Source organism: Hemitrygon akajei, unplaced genomic scaffold (assembly GCF_048418815.1).
Source record: "Hemitrygon akajei unplaced genomic scaffold, sHemAka1.3 Scf000078, whole genome shotgun sequence".
Taxonomy (NCBI): Eukaryota; Metazoa; Chordata; class Chondrichthyes; order Myliobatiformes; family Dasyatidae; genus Hemitrygon; species Hemitrygon akajei.
Window position 1 is genome coordinate 418,705 of NW_027331964.1, and position 22,701 is coordinate 441,405.

A 22,701-nucleotide genomic window follows, 5' to 3' on the forward strand; every position below is an offset into this window, starting at 1 on the left:
CTTACCAGCTTATTAAGACGTGAGGCGTCCCTCTTCTTAATGCTTCCTCCCCAACACGCCACCACAAAGAAGAGGGCGCTCTCCACAACTGACCTATAGAACATCTTCAGCATCTCACTACAGACATTGTAGAAACAGTCCGTTTTCAAAAATAGAGTAAAATACAGCACAAATGATTACTTGATGGCCTTGAAGACGGAACTGACATCCGGCACGGACAAGAGCGAGCAGCCTGCAAACAGAAACGGCGATACACAGCCAGGCACAACCGTGAGAACTGAACAGTCCGAGAGCAGGTCTGGCAGAGTTCACTGGAGTCCAGGATCTGCGACCACCGTAAAGGTTGTATTGTATTTTTTCACCACAGGAATAAAAAGAAAGTTATAGTCCGAGATCGCATGACTCTGTCTCACTTACCAGTGACACGCAGAGTGACGGTCGCTGAGGTTTGGGAGCCATTCGTTGGAACCATATTCACACGGTATTCCCCGTTGTCCGACATGTTCACCGACTTCAGCAGAAGCGACCCGTTGGACGTGAATAATTCTGCCCGCGATCGGTACTCCATACTTAGATATATGGCCTGATCGATCCACTGGGCGACTGTTTTCGCTTTAAAAATCCAGCTTCCACTGCTGACGTTGGACGACGGCCGGACTGAAAAAAGCGCTTCACCCCCAACGGCGACATTTATCTGGCTGTGCTCAACGATAATAGTAAACTGCTGGGACTCACCTGAGAAAGAGAAAATCATATGAGGGAAAAGCGACAGACGCGGATAGACTTGGGAACTGCACTTAACTCAATCTGTACGGATACCCGGGATCTGTTCTTAGCTCAGTAAGGTAGATAATTATAATCTCATCTTCCTTCACTTAATTACGCGTCGTTCTGTTGATTATATGGTCACCAATGATTGGAGAGAGCGATCCTCACCCGGCGTTATGTGGTGACAAAGAACGAGAGCTGCGAAGGCCAGTCCCGACATCCCGAGAGAGCAGCGCCGATCTCTGTTACACTCGGAGACTGAGCCGCACTTCCTGGTTTGCGGGTCAGATATCTGGATTCTGACGTCACGAGCGGCAGCGCTGATTGGATCAGAGAGTCTGTACTTTGCTGAAATCTACATCAAATCCTGTGTGCTGTTCTACGACTATCTGCTGCTGTGTGGAATCCGATAATGATCTCAAGGAGAGTTTCTCTCACCCACCGACATGAAGAGAAAGAGAGAGAGTAAAGTGAACGTCATCCACGCGATCCCGGGAGAGAGCAGAGCCTGTTCCTGAAACTCAGAAGGCTTACAACACAATAAAGGCCCTTCAGCCCACAAAGCTTGAAGAGATTTGGTATGGGTATGTCACCAAAAACCGGGAAATGTTCGCACATGCAAGGTGGAGGGTATTCTGACTGTTTCCATCACCGTCTGGTGTGCAGGCTGCAATGCACAGGATCGACACAGATTGCAGAGGCTTGTGTACAACAATCACATTCATCACCGTGCAAGCCTCTTCATAATCGATGAAAATCTTCAAAAGGTGGTTCCTCAGGAATACCAGGTCAATAATTAAGGGTGATCACCGTAAGGTATATGCTCCTGTCTCATTACAACCATTCGGGATATACACCCTTCCTATAAATACAATCCGGAATATGCTCTCTTCCCAACAGTACCATCCGGGATATGCTCGCGTCTTATTACTACCAGTCGGGACATGCTCTTGTCTCATTACCGCCATTTGGGATATTTTCTTGTCTCATTACTATCATCTAGGATATGTTCTCGTGTCCTTACCACCATCCGGAAGTAGGTACATGACCCTGAAGACCCACGCTCAGAGATTTACCTAAATCTTCTGCAATCAGATTTCTGAACGGTCCATGGACCCATGAAAGCGACCACATAATTCCTTTTATACTTGTTAGTTCATTTACTTTTTCACTAGTTAATTTATTTGTTCATTCGTTTGTTTATTTACCGAAATACTTTGCATTTTTATGCATATATTACTTATTAATGAACTGAGGACGCGTTGCGCCACCTGGCGGTTATGACAGCAATAATGGGACTTCTCTGAATTGGCCATCCAGATGTAGAATGACTCTCCATTGTTGGAACGGCCATTGCTGGAGTGGTGAATTGTTAGAGTGGTCCGGCTTTTGTGAAACAGGCTTAGGCGAGAACACGCTTGGACAAACACAGCCGCATGCTCGAAGTAAGGAATGAAGTTCCAAGGAAGTTGAATTTTTTTTGTTATTACATAGCTAGTGCGCTGAGAGTAGATGCCGAGTCAGTGTCATGTGTGAGATTTGTGTGAGATTTAGAGGAACTGAGATACCGCCTCTGTCCCGCATAAATTGATCCGCACAATGTCCATCCGGTGCAGCTCCTGAGCGAGCATGTTAAAGAACGGGAGCTGCTGGTCCATGAGCTTCGATTCACACGGGACAATGAGGAGGTGATAGGTAGAAGCTACAGGGAGGCAGCCACCCGAGATGAAGGCGACCGTATCACGGGTGACCTGCACGAGAGGCAAAGCAGATATACCGCCTGAACAGTGCCCCCTTGTGGCCGTACCCCTCAATAATAGAAGTACCGCTTCAGATGCATTTGGTGGGTCGCCGGTTGTGGAGATTACCAGGAGGAAGGTACTGAGACCGGCTCTGTGACCCAGAAGGGGATGGTGAAAGGGGAGTGCAATAGCGATTGGGGATCCTCAATTAGAGGATCGGAACGCATATTCAGTGGACATGGAAGAGACACCCAGTTGCGCTCCGAATCCATGGTTTATCATGAAGGAGTCGCCGCTGCTCTGTTCTTATCTGATGCAGCCTATCGGTCTGCCTGGTGGACTGAGAACACTTTGGGCTGGAGCGCGACATTCAGAGTGTGGCAGGTGAGCCGTCTCAGTGAAAGAGAGGACTCAGAAATCCTTTGTGTCCCTTCGAAACAGCAATTTTGCCCTTAGGCCCTGTGCTCTGCTCTCTAATGAATGTACATTGGCCAGGAAGATGCGATGGAACAGTGGTCGTGTTCCCGTAGCTTCACTCTGGCCTGATACACACCGCACTCCGTCCTCTCCTGGTCGACTTCGCTTCTCTGGCGGAATTCCCCTCACTTCCAGGTGCAATGGTGGCATTGCTGGGAGTTTATCTTCGACGAGTCGTTACTGTTCACGTTGAGTTCGTTTGATCGCTGGTGCATGTAGAGAATTCGCGTGTCTGTTTTTGTGCTTAATTGACAGAAGACTGCGGCGATAACAGTTCAGAAAATGTACGTCTTGTAGATCAGTGAGCTGACGGAAATTGTCGCCCTATATCGCCCGTGGTGCAATGTTTTTAAATCGGACGGGAGGTGTTAAGGAGACAGAAAAGACACTCGAGATTGAAGGAGACTGCTTGGTGGAGCGGCTCAGGGACGCGCGTGACCAATGCATCCATTCTCACCTCGAGTCTGTATCTTCCACACTGCCCCCTGGTGGTGACAGCGTCCTGCCTGACTTCTGCACTGATGCCCTTAGGACCTTGCCAGTGAAAGTCTGGCCGTCTCTGTGTTTCCGCCGGTGTCATTTATCGCCGTGTGCAGTTGTGGTTCTCCTTTTGTCATGCCCAGCCGCTGAAATTCTTCGAAGAGAAGCTGCCTGATACAGAAACAGCCTTCTCATATGCAGGGAATTCTATTTGGGCTATAAATGAGAGACACCTCCGCATTATCGCTCCTTTGCATTAAGGAGAGAGAGAAAGGGAGAGGGAGAAAGAGAGAGAGAGGGAGAGAGAGAGGGGGGGAGAGAGACACGAGGGGGAGAGCGAGAGAGAGAGAGAGAGAGGGGGAGAGAGAGAAGGAGAGGGGGAGAGAGAGGGGAGACAGAGAGAGGGTGAGGGGAGGAGAGAGAGGGGGAGAGAGAGAGAGAGAGGGAGAGAGGGAGAGAGGGGGGAGAGAGAGAGAGAGAGAGAGAGAGAGAGAGAGAGAGAGAGAGAGAGAGAGAAAGGGAACTCTGAGATGAATGAGTCAGTACTGATCGGAGGATGAGAGGTGGAGAGGTTCAGTAACTTTATGTTCCCGGATGTAACCATCTCAGAGGACCAGCCCTGGCCCAAATATATAAATATAATTACAAGGTGAGCACAACGGCGCCTCCTCTTCCTCAGGGGTCAGTGGAGATTCGGCATGTCATCGAAAACCTTGGCAAATATCCACAGGGGTGCGGCAGGAAGGTGCTGACTGTCTGCATTCCGGCCTGGTGTGGGGAAACCAATGCCTTTGACCGGAAACCCCTGCAAAAAACAGTGTATTTGACCCAGTAAATCACGGGGAAAGCCCCCCCAACCACTGGGAACATTATTGGAAACGTTGCCCTGGAGAGGTGGCAACCATCAGCAAATGCGCTCACCAGCCAGGACACGCTCTTTGCTCGCTGCTGCCATCAGGGAGAAGGCACGAGTGTCTCAGGGCTCGGAGCGCCGGGGTCAAGAATGGTTACTAACCCTCAACCATCGGACGCTTGAACAAAATGGAATAACGGCACATATTCTCTTCCTGCTCTTCCCATAACCAATGAGCTGACAATTGTGGTCCCGAGGGTGGGAGAGGGATCGGGTCTGGCTTTGTGTTGGAATTGTATATGTGTTGGAACATTTGCGGAGTGGGTCCGGGTCCTGAAGATCATTCGGTGTTGCTGAGGGTCAGGGGGCGGGAAAGTTCAGTATAATCGGGTGCGTTGCCCGGAATTGGGGTGGGGGGTTTGTGTAGGGGCATGAGGTTGGGAATTGTCGTTGTGTAGTTCGGTTTGGGACTATGATGGAGTGACGGTGGTCAGTGTTAAAATGAAGTGTGACTGAACAGGTCAAAGGAATGACGAAGATGCCTGAATAAACCTTGAACTGTCCAACATTATATGATCTTAACATAATTGCACAGCAAACGAGCTGAAATTGCGCGCAGGAGAAACGAGGCAAATAAATGATATCCTCCTCAGATGATATTTAGTGGGATGAAGAAGATGTGAAGAGTAATGACGCAGTGCATCCTGGCTACTGATACTGGTACCTGGATTATGAGGATTCACCACCTGCAAGGTTCATAGAAACACAGAAAACCTACAGCACAACACAGGCCCTTCGGCCCACAAAGCTGTGCCCAACATGTCCTTACCTGAGAAATTACCTAGGGCTATCCATAGCCCTCTATTTGTCTGAGCTCCATGTACCTGGCCAGGAGTCTCTTGAAAGACCCTATCGCATCCGCCTCCACCATTGTCACCAGCAGCCCATTCCACGCACTCACCACTCTCCAAGTCGAAAACTGAACCCTGACATCTCGGTTGCAGCATTCACTCTTCCTGGGTCCTTGACTGCACTACTGCTAGAGTTATAAAGCAAATTACTGAAGGTTGTTCCTGGTCTCCACTAGCTACCACACACTGAAATTCCAAAAACATCTGCCCTGCCATCCCTGACCTGTCTCATATCAGAAGGATCATCCTATTTTCACTTGATATTTGGTTAAATCCAACCAGATAAATTATCCACTTTAAATTAAGCTGGTTTAAGTTATTAATTTATGCACATGATGACATTTGAGCTGTTCTGTTATCTTAGATTCTCCCAACCCAAACTTAGAAAACTAAAATGATGTGATATTTATCAGCCAGTCAGTATGTTTCTAACCATTGCAGACGTTTTTACTTAACCCATAAAGCGGGGTTTCATTTTCCCCTCTTTGGATAGGTTGGTGTTTTTTTTTTAACTTAAGGCTTTATTTATGTGCACAACTCTCACCTTTTCTCCCATTTGTCTCGTCATATTGCTTCAGCCAGGCAGGTTGAATTAAGCCAGTTTCAAGAAAAAAAATAGTTATTTACATCCTTTCCTGAAGTCCGAAAATGCTTTCCTAGATAACGAAGTACTTCTGAAGTGTAGCCACAATTTCCAATGCAGGAAATACATTTTCATATTTGTGCTTATCAAGCTCTTCCAGACCAAAATGTGATAATGAATAGGTAGTTGCGTTTTAGAGTTGTCTGTGGGATTCATTGGACATGTGATTAGGAAAGAGGAGTTAGAATGCACGATAACTATGGGAACGATTGAAGGGAAGAAAGCAAGAGGAAAGCAAAGACAAATGATGATGGAGACAGCAACCAGAGAACTGGAAATGAATAACAATGAATTGATCCACTTGACCCGGAACAGGAGTGTGTGGGCCATGACAGTCAAAGCTCACACTGGACACGGCACCTGATGATGATAATGATGATGTCTGTGGGATACTTGGGACAGCTCCTGCTTCATCATTGAAGCGAGTCCATGACACTCTTCGGCCGAGGGAGCTGATGTACTGTAGTGCTGATGTGCTGTAGGATTCAGTGCTGAGCAACTGAAAGTGCGCTTTCCTCGGAATGCCACATAATCACCATTTTCCAATGTCCTAAGGCCCAAATACTCCATTGATCAAAACTCCAAAAGCCAAGCCGATCACAGACTCTGACTGGGTGTGGAAGCCTTCTCTAATTGCCCACATCTCTAAGTATCCAGCCTTCATGTAGTCAGCTTTGCACAAAAGGGCTCCAGAAGTGACGATTCAGCAATGTCTGAACAGCCCCATTTGCAGTGATGGACTCATAAGTAGCAGTCAGTACAATGGCATCGTACTGCGCTCATCATGCTACACCATGATGTTTGAGTCTTCATGTTCGTATGAGAGCAGCGTAAACCTTGAATTAATAGATGGACATCTAACAGAGTCTGACTGTTACCCTGGGGAGGCAACATAGATGCACTGGAGTGGGACTTAAGATCTAGAGGTGCGACTGCTACGAGCTGACTCAGGGTGACAAACCAAACCTTCAGGGATATTGATTAGTATCGGCCAGTCCTCTATAAGCTTAGTGCAATAGTTAAGTTTTGCTGATAGGAATTACGGGCGTTTAAACTTGAGAATTCTTCAAAGCTTTTACACTATCAAGGGTAGAAGCCAAGAGTTACTGAATCACTAACGGCACTGCATATGCCACTCCATGGGGTATCTAACTGAAGAGCATCATCTTGTGCTGGGGCATCACCTCTCGGATCCTAGGTTATTTCAGATCTGGTATAAAATTGCAGGCTCCGTTGATTTCAGTCAAGAGTCTTTGCCTGCAGATTCATAAGCAAAGAAGCAGGCTTTTATTTTAATTATTTTACTTCAGCGTAATATATTTAATTATTTGCAAATGGTTTAATTTGTTCCCGTTAGCAACTCAAAATATTTAAAGAAGTTATTATTTGATTTACAAAAATTTTTAAATAACTCTTATCAGTGGTGATACCTTTGACAGAAGTTGAAGCTCCACGCGCAGTCTTTACCTTTCATCTGCAAGGAGTGTGTCAGCACAGAGCTATTGTGCCAGGGGTAGGATATGTTAAAGTGCCGGGGTTAGGACTGAGCTTAACTTACCATTCAATGTATTTTAGTAAACTATTTAAGAACTTTTTAAAAGCTATTTATTAACGCTTTTTGAGAGGGTGATTTTAGATGCATATCATATTATACTGAGTTAAGTATTGTATGTAATTAGTTTTGGTGCAATAAGTGTATGGGACATTGGAAAAAATGTTGAATTTCCCCATGGGGATGAATAAAGTATCTATCTATCTATCTGTCTATCTATCTATCTATCTATCTATCTATCTATCTATCTATCTATCTATCTATCTATCTATCTATCTATCTATCTATCTATCTATCTATCTATATATATATATATATATATATATATATATATATATATATATCCATCTATCTATCTATCTATCTATCTATCTATCTATCTATCTATCTATCTATCTATCTTTATCTGAGTATTACCTCGCTAACCTAACCATTTTAGAATTTCAACTTTATACTTTTACAAAACGCAGCCAAGTTGTATCCAGTAATCAAATACAATCACAGAAGATTCAGCAGGTGCTGCAAACCTTGAGCAGTACACACAAAATACTGGAGGAACTCTGCAAGTCAGGCAGCTTTTGTGGAATGGAATGAACAGTGTACGCTTTGGGCCAAGACCCTTCATCAGGACTGGGGAAAAAGGGGCAGAATAATTTTATTTTGAGTTGTGCATTGCAACATTCAGCAAGTCGTTTCAGTACCCTCACTAACTATAACAAATTGCTTAAACTATTCTCCGTATAGATCCTTATCTTAGCTGTTTGCTGCATATGGTTATTCTTGGAATTGTCCGTTTGACTGGAAGGACTTGTTGAATTTGACTGAACGGGATGATGACTCCTCTGACTAATCAGGTCAGCTCTTGTTCTGAGTGCAGTAGCAATGTTCATACCTCCTTACCTTTATTCCCATTGACCACCAAAACAATGTTCTCCTAATTGGTCATGTTTGCTCCTTGTTTTCTTGTTACATAGGCCTAGGTTCCAATGTCTTGGATAATCTCATGCAAGATTTATTAGACTACTGTTCTCTTGTATATTCTAAATCGTCTTTCAGTTGCTAAAATAAAGACAAATCAATACTAGGATCTAGTCTAATGGTTTTCAGCAATTGTAAGTTGTACTTTGAAAGAAAGGGGTTTTTTTCTGTTCAGTTTGTTGAGGCCAAGAGAATAATTCCATAAATCACCTACCTCAATGATGCAGGAGCATATGGAAATCAGTCCTCCAGAAACGACCCCTGAGAAGGGGGCGGAACGGTAACGTAGCAGTTAGTGTAACACTGTTACAGCCACAGTGACCCTGTTTCGATTCTGCCACTCTCTTTAAAGAATTTGTATTCTTTCCCCCTGACCATGTGAGCTCTTCTGGGTTTCCTCCCACATTCCAAAGATGTGCGAGTTAGTAGGTTAATTGGTCACATGGTTGCAATTGGGAGACACAGACTCATTAGGCCGAAAGGCCTATTACCATGCTGTATCTCCAAATGAATATAAGTATGTGCAGATGGGCAAACCCAGCAAGATCTGGCCATTCATAAAATGTTAACAATCAATGATGGCTTGAGAAGAGATGCAAAATGCATCTACTGTTCAGCATGTTCAAAAGAATAATCAACCCATTGTCAAGTTGTACTATTCTCCTACATACCACTCTCAAGATAGTCTCTGAAAATAGTTCCTCCATTTGCTATGATAGTGCAGTTCATTAACACAACAACAGCAGAGATTAAATTGCATAATGTTAAAAACACGAAATGCTGGCAGAACTCAGCAGGCCAGACAGCATCTATGGGAGGAGGTAGTGACGACGTTTCGGGCCAAAACCCTTCCATGTTACTTCACTCCTGATAAAGGTTTCGGACCGGAACCTCGTCACTACCTCCTCCCATAGACACTGTCTGGCCTGCTGAGTTCTGCCGGCATTTTGTATTTTTATTTATTTCCAGCATCTTCAGATTCACTCGTGTGCCTTTGCATAATGTTGTTCATTTTGATAGCTCGTCAGGTTTTCTGACGGGTAAGGCCACGGATAACCATTTCTTTCACAATATAAAAGCAGAAAGAATTTGATCTCTAAAACACCTATTAAAAATCCATTCACGAAATGTTAGAAATTGACTTAAGTATTAATATTCACTATAAATCTTTGGCTTTATTCTTTAATGTTTTCCTTGGCCAGTAAATATAAATTTTGTGAAGCCCTACCTGCTGAGCAAAAGCCAGACTATTATGAATCAGATTTTTGCAATGAGGAGTAACAGATATTATCTTTGTCCCGGTAGAACCTAAAACTCATACATGGGGAAAATAAAAACACTACTTCATGAGGGAAATACTGTATTTAAGGTTTATATAGCGGAAATAAAGAGAGTAGTGAATCAGACATTTAAAGTTGAGTCTGCTGGAAAGTTCCTTGTAACATGTTCATTTGTGCATTAAATATTTATTCCTAAATCATGTCAAAAACATGAATTTTGGTCTTCATTAGTGACCTTATGAGATATCTGTGCAAAATGTCAGGCAGAAAGCTGATCGTGAGAGATCATATGCTTACAACTCATCTTGGAAAATTTCCTTTTGATCAATTTAAGTATAGAAAAATAGACAAATTCTAACAGGTGTGAATTTACCTGTTATATTGTCCTTTCATTGTAATACTGTAATAATACTTAAAGGCCAGGCAGTTGACTCCTTAATGAATCCATTGCAGATCTTTTTCTTATTTCATTGAATCATTGGAAGCTAACATGAAAGATACCTGTCCTTGTGTTAATTTTGTCAATTGTCATCTAATGCCTAGGTGTCTGCATCCCTCAAATACTTTCTAAGCAATTGTCACATAAATTTCAAAATGGCCATTTACTTTTCTCCTGAAAACCACCCATCCAAAGGCTGAAACTATAGGCCATCTGGGTGCTGTGACAGCTACCTCACATTTCCGGTGGCCCAGGTTGAACCCTGAAGTCCAGTGCTGTCTGGAGTTTGCATGATTTGCAACTGCTTGACGATTAGCCCGGAATCCATAGCGCTTTGAGCCTCTTGGATGACTCGATGACAGTCGTTGGGTTTCTTAATCACAATTCAAGTTCGAGGAATAAAGCTGTTGAAATAGCAACTTGCTGTCCTTTACAAACTGTAGGATACCAGTTTCCAGTAGAAAACACTAAAGCATGAGCGATATAACTTAACAATTAGTTACATCAGGTGTTGAGCTAACCAGTACTCACAAAAGAAATAGCTTGAGGCTCCTTTTCAGAAAATAAACAAAAGATACTTATTTTGAAGGTTCAGTTTGTATGTTGGAGATCAGATACCTATTCACAAAGGAACCTGGTATGCAAATTGCTATTTTTGTTTACCTCTGTTGCAGAGTTCTGGAAATGAAGTGTATTAACTTTTTCAATAGCCATTACTAGATAGTATGCAGGACCCAGGGATGGGATAAATTAACTTGAGTGCAAAGAAGGATTCTGTGAACAAATAAATGATTATGAGCTTCATCTCCATTCAAAAGGCTGAAGTAAATGCAGAACAACCTATATGTAGGTAGTTGAGCCAAAATGTTGCATTGACACCTAAGTAACTTTTGGTCTGGAAATTGACCATGCATTCAGAGTAGTTTTCTACATTCATCCACCCATTAAAGCAAATAGATTCAGTAAATAAACACAAGTAGAGCTGATATAGATCAGCAACCATAATTTATTTTAATATTTAAACAATACAATTATGAGAAGAGTATTCCTTCTTGTTTGAAGATCGTTGTGGATTATATGGTCTGTGGCTTCTTCTGGTTGACTGGGGTTGTACACTGGAGACTTCATTTACATTTGACCATTTCTCTACATTTGTATGAATGATCATTGGACATCATTGGATCAATAGTCTGTGAGCATTGGACCAATAACAAGGTGTTGGCTTGTTGCTAAAAATCAGTCATGATCAAATGGCAGAGCACACTCGATGGGCTGAATGGCCTAATTCTGCTCCTATGTCTTGTGGTTTTATGGAAAGGCCTGAGCAGCTTTAATCAAATGTGAAGAGCGGGGAGACAATTGATTTCTTAGTTTGCAGGGATTAGGGTAGACTGCTGTTTCACAATGAGTGGGTGGAGAGCAACGTGTGACAACATGGGCACCTAGAATCTTGTGGTGGAACTTAGGATTCCAGTAATGCATCACATCTGAATTTTCATCACTTCACTAAATCATGTGTGACTTCTTCTGGTGCAACCTGCACATCAGAACTAATTTCTAGCAGATATCTGGAATCAGTTTAGTCTCTGCAGACTTGTCATAACCTGGATTAAAGGTCTGATATTGCATTTTTACATTGCCGTCTTGCCTCGAAGCACTGCACCTGCTGAATAATAGATTTGGACTGAGATGGGTTCAGTTCACTCTGGTTTTTCAAACACCACAAAGTTCAGTGCTCTTACCAATGCTCTTTAAAGGACGTGTACTCAAGCTGCTGATGAAATTGCTCAAACTTATCCCGATGAATAGGCTAGCCCTGGTACTGCAGATCAACACCTTCACTTCCATCATCCACCTTGAATGCGAACTGAAATAACACAGAGGAATATTACTGGAAATGAAGACACTGAAAGAGGAACAGTCACTACCACCTTGATAATAGGAATTGAAGACTATTACAACACTTAGGGAGTTTTAAGTGACATCTGGATAGGCAACATGAATGAGCAGAAAATGGAAGGATATGGACATTATGTAGGCAGAAGAGTTTAGTTTATTTATTTAATTACTAATTTAATTGGTTATGCATATCATTGCAGGCCGAAGGGCTTGTTCCTATGCTGTACTGTTCTGCGTTGTATATTCTATGACCCTCTTTAAGCCCTGACGGAATGACGTTTCACTGCATGCAAATTTTCAATGACCACTTGAAGGAAGGTTCCTGGGTCCAGAAACCAGAAAACTCAGGCTGTGAAGTAATCACATCAGTGCTACAGATATCTGCGTTGTCTCTCGTGTACTGCAAAGCCAAGTACTAAACCAGAAATAATCACTCACTACCTATTTGACTTCATAAACTGATGAGCATTTTATTTTAACAGGCTTATTAGGGCATCTTTTGTTCACTTGAAACATGAGATAATGAAAGTGCGCAGAATAACTTATTGCAGTTTGTTTAAGAAGGTTACTCAGTGATATAGCAGTGACTGGAGCAAGGCTTAGGAGGGCCACCAGAGAGGTGGCTGAAGAGGCAGAAAAGTGAGGCTTTTGGCTGTGGCTGAGGAGGAAGGACAGAAATTTGGGGATATTCTAACCCCTTTGAAAGGAGAGGGGGGTGGTAGGGAGATGTAGCTGCCAATGCTCCGCCACCAGGTGATACACCAGGGCTAGGAGAGTGAAGCATCGATGAATGGTGGTCTCCAGCTGATTACCCTGCAGCAGATTTAAGGGCACTGCTGGAGGTGTGGCGGGAAACAACGTCTTATTCAGTTGCTCCTCAGTCACTCCAGCCCAGTTGGAGTCGCAGAAATGCAAGAATCTAAATTATTCCTGCTGTTTTACAGGCAACCAGTATATCAGGATTAGAGCTAAATCACAGGTGGGGGAAATACTCTCTTACTTCAGCATTGCAAATGTGAAAACTAGCAACTATTGAGCAACAATGCCACTGTAACAGAATTTAATCATCTTCTAATTTATGTATGATTAGTTGACAATTTGTTGATGGAAATCACAGGATGAAGGAGTCTGCCTATAATCACAGCAATTATACTTGAAGAAACATTCACAACAAGGAAGTCAAAACAATAGGTTTCATAAATTGGAAAACTCTTCTTATTGGATATGCTGATAAAATTAATTGAGCTGCTATTATTACAGCTATGAAGATGTATGAAGATGCTATGAAGATGCTTCTAGCTAACCAATGGTACTCAAGGAGATTGCTTCATTTTTCACATGGTCCTTTGGTAAAGGGATAATTTCCTAAGAAACAGATTTTCAACACCATGAACTGCTCTCCCGTCAGTCTTGGAAGACAGGATTACTGCGAGGAAAAATAAATTCCCATTTAGCGTTTTCATTTGGAAAAATACCATCTCTAAATTTTCAATAATGTAGTGTTAATTTAGTAAATGATTTATATTTTCAAATAATATGTGTGGTTATAATAAGTAAATAATACTTAACTATTCAATTTTCTTTCCACACTGTTTTAACATTAAGGCAATTATATCAGAGGAATTTGCTGTTGATCACATAAATTAAAATGTTCAGTTTTATAGGCCAAGCATTACTTTTGTCTTTGAACTTTGTGAACTCACAGGATGATCCTGGGCAAGACTCCTTTTAGTTCTCCTCCATACCTCTGATCTTCCCTGGGAGTAGAGTAGGTAATAAAAGAATGAAATTTGATATGCTCTTCTATTTACTTTGAAACAGTTTATTGAATCAGTTCATTTGTAGCTTTTGACCACATCATTTTCTTTCCTCTTTTGCCTCTTGGTAAGAATTATACAAAATGTTGAATGAGTTTGCTTCATTTGCTTTCTTAACCTTATGAAATGCAATTTTCTGTACTTGAATTTGTGTACATTTTAAACATTTAATCAGCTTGTCTTAATAAAACATTCCATTTATTTATTTAACAAAATTATGTGTGGGTTTAACCCTGGCTGTACAGATGACACTAACCTATCTATCTAGTTGTCTTTGGTTTATTTATATTGAAAGAGGAACTGACTTTTTTTCCCCTTAAAATAAAGGATATCAAAGGTTTTTTTTGTCTTCTGAATGAGAAACATTACAATTTTGATCAATATGGCTCAGGAAAAGAGTGGACTGGTCTAACACATGTCGTAAAATTACATCATTTCTTTCCTAGTAAATGATGAGTCTTTGGCTCCTCACCCGACTTCCAAGTGGTTCTCTTCTTACCCCTCTCACGAAAGCACTGATGTTTTCTGAGGACAGCCATCCAATATGCTTCAGACCAGTTTTCTTCTGTGAGCCATGCCAGTGAAAATTGTCAGCTTATTCATTCATGAAGTCTGACCCAATTTATCCTTCTCCTGCTGTGTGCATACACAAACAATTTGACCCACATGGTACAAGTCTAATAGTGATGCAGGAACAGTAAAGTCTGAGGATGTATGTACAGCAATCATTGGAGAAGACTGGACATTTTAAGAAAGCTCTTTAGATAATGGTAATTAAGATCCTTGGTTTTATCAGTAGAATAAAAGTAATAAAGAATGTGCTAAGTTTATAAGCAGGTTGTAGTCTAACCAGTGAGGAAAAAAGCAGCCTTGATTCTAATGTCTATTTTAGTCTAACAATATAAATTCCTGAAATAGTTTTGAAAAATGTTCCCTCAGATTTTAAGAGCAATTTCTTTAAATTTTGTTAACTGATACTTATTCATTTAAGATCACCCTATGTTTTATTAAGATTGTTAAAGTTAATAAAATGAGATAAATGTTGACAAGTAGTTAGAAAAATGTGACCAAATGGCTTCATACTGCTGCCAGTGCAGTTCTTGGCCTTGAATAAATTCACTTCTCATTAATGTTCTATAAATATTTTCCTCTCTGGCTGTGCTGTGCCTGCGAATGCTGTTTTTGACATTACCCATGCCCTGGTCCCCAAAATATTTGTGTATGAGCTATTCATGATTAAATTTAATAACTTTTCAACGGATTGGATAGAAATCCTACGTAGAAAAGATACTTATGAGATTGGCATACTCATAAATTTTTGATTCAAAACGATCTGTAAGTACCCTCACTAAAACTATATTTTACGTTGTTAAATGATACTAAATTTTCTTAATAGTGTGAAACATACTCTATACTATCTATTGTGAATAACCTAATGCTGTATTTTATTTTCAAATCAGGACACAAAAGACTACCAGTTAAAAGCTAACAACATAGTTTAAAATACACCAACAATATTTCTGGAAGAGCTACAAATTAATTATTACGATCAAGGCAGAATGGCACAGATTAGAGAGGGAAAGCGAATGTCAACATAAAGCAGAAGCCTAGCGAGACATGTTACAACAGGAAGTCCTGGAATACCGGGAAAGAGCTGACGCCGTGCGAGAGAGGTTACAACAGGAAGTCCTGGAATACCGGCAAAGAGCTGACGCCGAGCGAGAGAAGTTACAACAGGAAGTCCTAGAATACCGGCAAAGAGCTGACGCCGAGCGAGAGAGGTTACAACAGGAAGTCCTGGAATATCGGCAAAGAGCTGACGCCGAGCGAGAGAGGTTACAACAGGAAGTCCTGGAATACCGGCAAAGAGCTGACGCCGAGCGAGAGAGGTTACAACAGGAAGTCCTGGAATACCGGCAAAGAGCTGACGCCGAGCGAGAGAGGTTACAAAAGGAAGTCCTGGAATACCGGCAAAGAGCTGACGCCGAGCGAGAGAGGTTACAACAGGAAGTCCTGGAATATCGGCAAAGAGCTGACGCCGAGCGAGAGAGGTTACAACAGGAAGTCCTGGAACATCGGCAAAGAGCTGACGCCGAGCGAGAGAGGTTACAACAGGAAGTCCTGGAATATCGGCAAAGAGCTGACGCCGAGCGAGAGAGGTGAGGAGGAGAACACAAACGGCCCCAAAAGGACCAGAAAGCTTCAGAGAAAGAGTTACTGAGTTACAGGGTCAGAGAGGTCCGGGCTTGATGCATATCAACCAGTTTCAGTGAAAGTGAGAGAAATTACTTAAAGAGAAAACAATAACTAATCTGGAGGTCAGTGATGCGCCACCAGCTGACGTGATCGTTCTGTTCACTTTATGTTGACGTGGTGGGTCACTTTGAAGGAGGAAGGCCTGCCAGTGATTTCAGTCATGTTCCAGAAATGCAATAAAATTAATTGTTCATCCTCTCGCTCGATGGTGAAAGTTTGCTTTCGTTCGTGAAATACCCGAATCTATAGAATATTGTTTGCGTGAAGTCGTGGTAACCTGTGCAGTTCAGGAAACTGTCAATATGATCCATTGCAGATGAAGGGAATTCCCTGGCTGACGTCATTAAGATTAAAGTGAAGGGTTTTTTTCCCAACATAACCTGGATATAGAAACGCTGGTGGGAAGTGCTGGTACTGCAGGGGGACGATACGTGCAATCTAAACGTAGAGTAGAAGTTCTAAACGTAGAGAGAGGACACAAAAATAATACTTCCCGTCAATATTCGTCAGGAAAGCGGTCTTTACAGTTGCAGTGTTCACTGCAGGGAAGGGGAAATTCTGCCGCTGTTCTTCATAAATAATGTGGATATTCTCATGTCCGTAAATAAGAACAAATCCCCAGGGCGGACTGAGATCTTATCCCATGGTGTTGTATGGTAGGCTGGGTGGAAGTTTCCAAAGACATGGAGAAACACAGCACAGGAACAGGCCACTCGGCCCGTGTAGTCATGCTGAACTATTCTACCGAGTCCCATCGACTTGCACCATGACCATAGCCCTGCACTCCACTCCCGTCCGAGTACTTATCCAAACTTCTCTGAAATGTTATAATCCATCCTGCGCTCGTCACTTCCACAGACACCCTGTTCCACTCTCACCAAACTCATGTTCCCCTTCATCATTTCACCTTGCACCCTTAACCTATGACCATCAGTCCCACCCAACCTCAGTGGGAAAGATCTGATTGAAACATATAAGATTATTAAGGGTTTGGACACGCTAGAGGCAAGAAACATGTTCCCGATGTCGGGGGAGCCCAGAACCAGAGGCCACAGTTTAAGAATAAGGGGTAGGCCATTTAGAACAGAGTTGAGGAAAACCTTGTTCACCCAGAGAGTGGTGGATATGTGGAATGCACTGCCTCACAAGGCAGTGGAGCCCAGTTCTCTGGATGCTTTCAAGAAAGAGTTAGATGGAGCTCTTAAAAATAGCGGAGTCAAGGAATATGGGGAGAAAGCAGGAACGGGGTAATGATTATGGATGATCAGCCATGATCACACTGAATGGCAGTGCTTGCTCGAAGGGCCGAACGGCCTATCCCTGCACCTATTGCCTATTGTCAATAAAACTGCACCGTCTGGCACCGACAAACATTCCATTCCCAAAATCACTGAGATCACATTTCATCTCCATGGTGATGTTTGTCTGGAGACAGAACGTACCTTGTGCTAAGGAACAGGGCGCGGAGAGAACCGCAGGTAACGCTGTGGGTTTAGTTAATGATTATCACCAGGAGCTGACTGAACATTAACCAGGGTGTGTTCATTATTTACAGAACCCGTAACACAGCCTTACCGGGACAGGGTGGTAACAGAACCTGGAGCCGTTGTGCACGGTAAGAAGCTCTATATACTGAAATATAAACATCATAAAGATAATTAGCCCTGTTATGAGCACTTGGATGGGATTGATAACGTATTGTGTTGATCGACATTAGAACTGTAGCGAATCGCTTTTGAAAGAATTAATAATTCCCTTCAGCTAATTGAACGCATCGACTTCCTGTGCAGGTCCCGCGGGAAACCGAGGCCGTCGATAGTGTTATTGGCATCGCCGCACTTTCAACCCAGCTCCGAATCATCAGCAAAGGCTCGGGAGGTGCGAGCTTCCCGCATCTCGGAACTGTCCCCGGGCTACCGCTTGCAACAGCGGGAAGCCGATCCGTCCACACTCGGGGCTTTACCGATCCCCGACCGAGGGAACTGAGGATTGGCTTTGCTTATTCCTTCACTGGCGGGATCGACACTATCTCTCCATCCTAGACGTCATTGCGGTTCGTGATCAAATGTATGGAACCACCCATACTGGAGATTACAGCCGGGGCGGGGGGTGGTCGTGGGGGAAGGCGGTGTAAGGAGTTGATGGTTCCATTATACAGTCGGTTGGCGAGACCTGTTATGGATCACCGTCTGCAGTGCTGTTTCTCTTCTGTCAGATGCGAGTGGGCAGGTGGGAAATCAAAAGAAGGTTTACCAGACAGATATCTACCCCCGTGAGTTTTTCTATGAGGATTCTGTTGTGATCTTGACTTGTGGTGTGACTTAAAACAGGGGAGACATTACATTTTTTTAAATTAACAATGTACTTGACTGTATCCGCGGAAATTTGGTAAAACGAGTGGGAACTTCGATGAGACATAAAGTATACACGGAGTTTGATAGGGACGTGGACAAAATAGTTCCTGTTGTGTGAGGACCTGAAACCAGGCTCCGTCTGGAGCCCAGAACCAAAGGCCAAAGTTTAAGAATAAGCGGGAGGCCATTTAGAACAGAGTTGAAGAAAAACTTTTTCACCCAGAGAGTAGTGGATCTATGGAACGCTCTGCCTCAGAAGGCAGTGGAGGCCAGTTTCTGGATGCTTTCAAGAAAGAGTTAGATAGAGTTCTTAAAAATAGCGGAGTCAAGGAATATGGGGAGAAAGCAGGAACGGGGTAATGATTGTGAATGATCAGCCATGATCACATTGAATGGCGGTGCCGGCTCGAGGGGCGGAACGGCCTACTCCTGCACCTATTGTCAATTGCCTAGAAAACTGCACCGTCTGGCACCGACAAACATTCCACTCCTAAAATCACTGGGATCACATTTCACCTCCATGGTGATGTTTGTTTGGAGACAGAACGTACCCTGTGCTAAGGAATAGGACACGGAGAGAACCGCTGATAACGCTGTGGGTTTAGTTAATGATTATCACCAGGAGCTGACTGAACATTAACCAGGGTGTGTTCATTACTTACAGAACCCGTAACACAGCCTCACTGGGACAGGGTGGTAACAGAATCTGGAGCCGCGGTACAAGGTAAGAAGCTTTTTTTTACTGAAATATAAACATCACAAAGGCAGTTAGCCACTTAAATGAGACTGAGAACTTATTCAGTTGTTCAACAATTGAACTGCAGCGAATCGCTTTTGAAAGGATTAATAATTCCCTTCAGCTAATTGAATGCATCGACTTCCTGTGCATGTCCCGCGGGAAACCGGTGTAGTTGGAGGTGTTATCGGAAACGCCGCTCTTTCAGCCCAGCTCCGAATCATCAGCAAAGGCTCCGGAGGTGCGAGCTTCCCGCATCTCGGAACTGTCCCCGGGCTACCGCTTGCAACAGCGGGAAGCCGATCCGTCCACACTCGGGGCTTTACCGATCCCCGACCGAGGGAACTGAGGATTTGCTTTGTTCATTCCATCGCAGGCGGGATCGACACTATCTGTCTACCCTTTACGACATTTCGGTAGGTAGCTACTGAGAGAGAGCGAAATTATGAGAACTGCTCACACTGCAGTTTATGGGGGGCGGGGTGGGAGCGGGGAGGTGTGTAAAGATGTGATGGTTCCATTATAGAATCGGTTGCTGAGACTTGTTGTGGATCACCGCCTGCAGTGTTGATACCCTTCTGTCAGAAGTGTGTGGGTAGGTGGGAGATCAAAAGAAGGTTTAACAGAGAGACATCCGCACCGTGTGAGTTGTCCTGTGAGGAAATGTCTGTGATCTTGGCTTTTTTTCAGTGACTGAGAAGAATTCGATATGACCTGAGTTTACAGGGTGGTGTATACATTGCAGTTTTTTTTTAAAATAACAATGTACTTGATTGTATCCGTAGTAGTTTGGTGAAACCAGTGGGATATTTGATGAGAAGTAAAGTATCCTACAGCATCCTGATAGGGACGTCGGCAAATTCTCTCTCTCTCTCTCTCTCCCTGTCCCTCTCCCTCCCTCCCTCCCTTACCATCATCAAGTTCTCTCTTATTGGTTCCTTCACCTGTTACGTACCCCATAACTGGGTGTCTGACCAGCAAAGATAGAAGAATCCGTTGGAGTCTGGTGGTACTATTTTCAAACAGTGTTTATTAGTAAAATATACAAATCAACATCAACAATGCAAATATATAGATAATACACGTTAGCAATTCTAAACCTAAAATTGTGGGTATAATAATAATCAATAATAAACAAGCTCTATCGATATCCAGGGGATAATGAATTGTCATATGCGAATATAAAGTTCAGTTCAGTTCATACGTGCTGAGGTAGTGAGGTAGTTGTTGGTGGTTTTGTTGTAATTGTTAGCAAGGGAGAGAGAGAGAGAGAGAGAGAGAGAGAGAGAGAGAGAGAGAGAGAGAGAGAGAGAGAGAGAGAGAGAGAGAGAGAGTGAGAGAGAGCGAACAGTGACAGCTACAGTGAGTCAAACCTTCCTTTACGATCTTGATCCGTCGATGTGTTGTTGTGGCCTTTCAGGTATGACCCCTCTGTCCTTCAGCTAGACCGTTCTTCTGTGGTGGATTCGTCACTCAGGCAAGGGCGGACACATACACAAGCCCCCACCGGCCCTGTTATAAACACTGTTAAACTGACCGATCCTTTGTTCGGTCTCCGATGCCCCACACCTTCTCGTGGGTTCCAACACTCAAGCAGTGCTCACTAGTGTGTCTCCTGGTGTGTCTGAGGGGTGTCAGACCTCACTTTTATCCCTACTCAGGGGGTCTCAGGTGTCAATCAGTTTTGAATGGCTTAGTCCATCAAACCAGCCCACTCCGGCCTCCACTGAGGAATTTTAATGAACAGAATGGTACCAAGTAAACAGCCCTCTCCGGAGCCGTAAGTCTTACAGGAGTCATAATATGGTGGAACAACAAGTCTCTGTCTCCCGGTGTTATCTCTCCCTTATCTGAAGCAAATGTTCTAGTCCCAGTATGTTTTCCCTTTGTCTCTCTTTCTCTCTCATTAGCACCGTGGTAACAGTAACAGTTAGTGATTCTCCCGGGAGGGGGGGGGGGGCGGAACATGGGCAACTCTGTACCCTTCTGCCCATCAGAGTTGTTCATCCTTCATAGCACCCCCATCCTTCTAGGAATTTTCACCAAAGGGGAAAATTAAATAATACAGCGTCTTACAGAATTACGGAAACTAACAAAATACAGAAATGTTTTAACTGCAAAGCAATACAGATATTCCTTCAACTTAGCATCTAGATAAACAATCAGCGATTAGATTGTCACTTCCTTTAATATGTTGTATCTGAATATCAAACACTTGTAGCATCAGACTCCAATTTAAAGGGTTATGATCTTAGCTTAAGTGTATATTACAAAATGTGAACCAATACATGTGTAATTATATTGTGGTACATTACAGAAGTTTGTGCAAATACCAATCTCTATTTTACTTTTAACCTTAACAGTCAATCTTCCATGGTGTTTTTATCTTTCAAATGCTTTGTCAAATTCCCTCAAAACCAGATCCTGTTATTCAAAGTGGCATTTTGTTAACCTTTGCCCCTTTTCCACTTAACTCTCACGTGGTTAGCTTGCTCACCAGTGTGGAATAGGCTTTCACATACTCCGTTCATAGGAGTTATCTTATCACCAATGTTTTCCAAACTTAGCCCATTTTCTGAACTTCCACACAATTCTTTATTTTTCAGCAAGTCATTAATTTTATCTTCAGGACCCTTCATTCTATTAGTTTTCAGTTTAACATCTGCAAGTGATCCCTCTTTGTCAAAACAACACTTTCGGTTCTGTCGCTCCAAATCACATCTTTGAATAACATCAGCGAATTGTTTACCTTTAAATTCCAAAACAAACTGTAATTGATTCACAGGCATCTTGTTAACAAACCATTATTTCTTCAGCCTGGTTACTGCTTCTAAAACCAATCCAGACTTTAAATTTTCTTTATTCAATAGTCCAGGAACAATACTTTTCCCTTCAATAATATTCACATCACCAGCTTTCATCTCCTCACTAACCTTTAACACACCTTCTAACACAAACAACTGAGAATTTTCACTTTTCACTGGTACCTAGGTTAACCCTTTCTTCACTGAACCAAGTCCATCTGACCCAAAAGTACTGCATTCCTTTTCAACTAAATCAGATAGCTCATCCTTTTCCTGAGTTTCAATACTAGGTTCAGTACCCTGTGCATCCACATCCTGAACACAAGCAAACGGGACATCTGCCTCTTCTAGGCTTCCAAAACCAGTCCCTTTTTCAAATTCTAAGTTCCCCTGATCCTCCCAGTTACTCTCTGGGCAACTCCTATCTCGAGTAAACTCAACCCTGCAGGTTAAAACAACTTCATCTGCTAACCCAGCAGACTCCTTCAAGGTAGCAGCATCCTTTTCATCTAAGACTGCCTTTATATCATCGGGAACACATTGAAATTCTTCAGCTGAAAACAGCTCTGTCAAACCAGACAGATCATCCGTGTCCAACCCTGGATCTTCTAACTGCCTTATTTGTTTCTCATCTTCACTCTGTGCCTTTATAATTTCCTTCCTTGCTAAGGGTAGGTCTTCCTCCTCTCCTTTATTCTCTTTCACCTCCCTA

The 22,701-nt window shown here is 43.0% G+C and overlaps 1 long non-coding RNA gene across 1 annotated transcript in view; it reads right to left on the reverse strand.

Annotated features, from left to right (window-relative positions):
* Positions 1-11,712: 11,712 nt before the first annotated feature.
* LOC140722479 (uncharacterized) overlaps positions 11,713-22,701 on the reverse strand; it is a 95,564-nt gene continuing 84,575 nt past the window's right edge. The window contains exons 4-5 of the long non-coding RNA XR_012097628.1: positions 11,866-11,990; positions 11,713-11,789 (exon numbers count right to left, since the gene is read on the reverse strand). This is a non-coding gene — a long non-coding RNA (uncharacterized lncRNA). The remainder of the gene's footprint in view (positions 11,790-11,865; positions 11,991-22,701) is intronic.